Below are 2,278 nucleotides of genomic sequence, written 5' to 3'. Positions count from 1 at the left end.
GACCCTGCTGGTTATTTAAAATACCGATGGCATAGCCCTCAGAATCACAGCAATTCAAACCACCACAGCATGACAGACAGATGAGTGGTGGTTGCGTGGTTGCTGTTAAATAGGAATCTCCTTGTGCTAGGGCCCTTAAGTCCAGCTCAAAGGCGGGATTTCCATCCTTGGATGTCAATTAAGAGGCGAAAGCGCAGCAGGGGCGACTGGGTTGTAGTGAGACGCTTTGGGCTGTACTTGTGGGTCTCGAAGTTGGTCAACGCCGCCTCAAAGCCATGATCCAAAGGTTAGGCAAGGAAAGGTGCTCTCACATCCGGGCTAGGACAGCCTGGCCCTCACATCCAGGCTAGGACAGCCTGGCCGGCCCCTGCAGTCTCTTCCTGCTAGGCAGCGTCTCCCCATCGACCTGGTCTCCAGTCACCTCTCACCCCGCCGCTCCGTGGTCTGGGTTTCATTTAACACCTCCACTAGGTCTGTGCAGTTCATGCACATCGTTTACCTGCTGCCCTCCATGATAGAAGCCCTCGTGTATTTCTTTCATATAGTGTTTCATTATAATCCTACTAATAGTAACAGAGTGTCTGGTGTATGTCCTATGTGTTATTTGGACAGTGGTGGTTCGGTAACAGTGCACGAGTCTTCTTCCATGTAGACCAGAGACTCAGGGTAGATTTCTGGCCAATGCACCTCACATACAGTAAGAATTCATCAGTCACTGGAGACTTGCATGGTGCTATAATACATGTGCGGAACTTACAGGCTAAGACAGAATAGGAAAAAAGGCCTGGTGAACTACTTCTGAAAGTCAGCCAATAGAAATCCTATGGATCACAATGGTCCGATCTCAACTAAGTAATGGCACAATGGCTTAGGACCAACCTGTACTTCTTTCTGTTGTGTATGAGGTCATCATGAGTCCGACTTCATGGGAATTAACAACACCAGTAACAGTATATATTATATCTTGTTGAAAGAATGATGAAGGATGAGATCCAGAGAAACCACTCGACACTGAGGAGGTTGGAGAACTGCACATAGCTATAGATAGTCCACTAACGGGAATCAATTTCTCCAGTCATATATCTACCTTCTTCCAGAACTTTACTAAAATAGTATGAATATGATTCATGGAATCTAGAATTTGTCTTCAAGGGCTGAACATTTAGAATGGTGGCAGACAATCAAAAAATCAAGATTCCCAGAGATTATCAGGAGCTGGTATAAGAGACACCAGGAGAGAGAGTAGTTTGTTGAAGGCTGGGGAAATGACCTTCTGAGGAGCACATACCTAGGCCATGAATGGATGTGAGTACGTGGAACAGAAGAAGCGGTGTGCCAAGTCCCTGCAGCTTGCAGTCCAACACTGTGCATGAGCAACTTCCAGGACTTTCTGCTGATGGAGCCATTGGGTTTAGTGCAGCCAGATTATAGGACTGTTGGGAAGAGGAAGGTGGAAGGTGAGGCTGGACAGGATACCAAGCCCACTGAGTTGCTTTACTACAGAGGAAGGGCCTGCGCCTCTCCCTAGTGCAGGAACTTTTAAAAACTTTATTTTTTAGATAAAGTTTAACCTTATTAATGTGGCATACAGAGTCCTGGTGTGGCGCTGACGGTTAATGCGCTGGAATGCAAAGCCAGTTTGAATCGCTAGGTCAGCATTTCAGGCTCTCCAGCCCCTCCTGGGAAACCCTATACAAGGTCGCTATGGGTCAGAATTGACTCTACGGCACTTAACAACAACAACAATATGGCATAAAAAACTCTTCATAACCTTGTCCCTATCTATCCCCATTTGCTTGATCTTAAGTAAGCTATTCATATACTTACTAAAAGTCTTTTCATTCACTTGTAAAATGGAAATATAAATTAAACCCACCCATTGAACCTTTTGCAAAACTTAGATAATATGGGACTACCCTGTACCTACCACATAATCAGAGACCCCCATAGGTTCCCTATTATATAATCAGCTACCAATTATAGAGAGTTCTATTGGCTAATGTGGTCTTTGTCCAAAGGCAATGAGGAACTACTAAAGAGTATCAAGAGGGTGGTGATATTGTTGGTTTTCATTTTATGAAGGTCACTCTATGCAGTAAGTAGGATAGAGGAAACAGAGACTGGAGGCAGGGTTTAGTGAGGAGGGTTTTGATACAGTTTAGGAGAGACTGTTAAAGGTATAGATTGGGGCACTGGTAGGAAGGCAAGAAAGATGGAGGCAAATGGAAATTGAGGGTTGCTTGAGAGGACTAGATTACCATGTTGTGTTGTTATGTGC

General features: G+C 44.9%; 1 protein-coding gene across 1 annotated transcript in view; it reads left to right on the top strand.

The window, feature by feature from the left end:
* GRID1 (glutamate receptor, ionotropic, delta 1) overlaps window positions 1–2,278 on the top strand; it is a 1,105,771-nt gene that overhangs the window by 781,155 nt on the left and 322,338 nt on the right. The window lies entirely within an intron of this gene.

This window comes from Chrysochloris asiatica, unplaced genomic scaffold (genome assembly GCF_000296735.1).
Source record: "Chrysochloris asiatica unplaced genomic scaffold, ChrAsi1.0 scaffold00198, whole genome shotgun sequence".
Taxonomy (NCBI): domain Eukaryota; kingdom Metazoa; phylum Chordata; class Mammalia; order Afrosoricida; family Chrysochloridae; genus Chrysochloris; species Chrysochloris asiatica.
The sequence above is the reverse complement of the archived record's forward strand: the minus strand, read 5'-3'. Positions and strand labels throughout refer to the sequence as shown.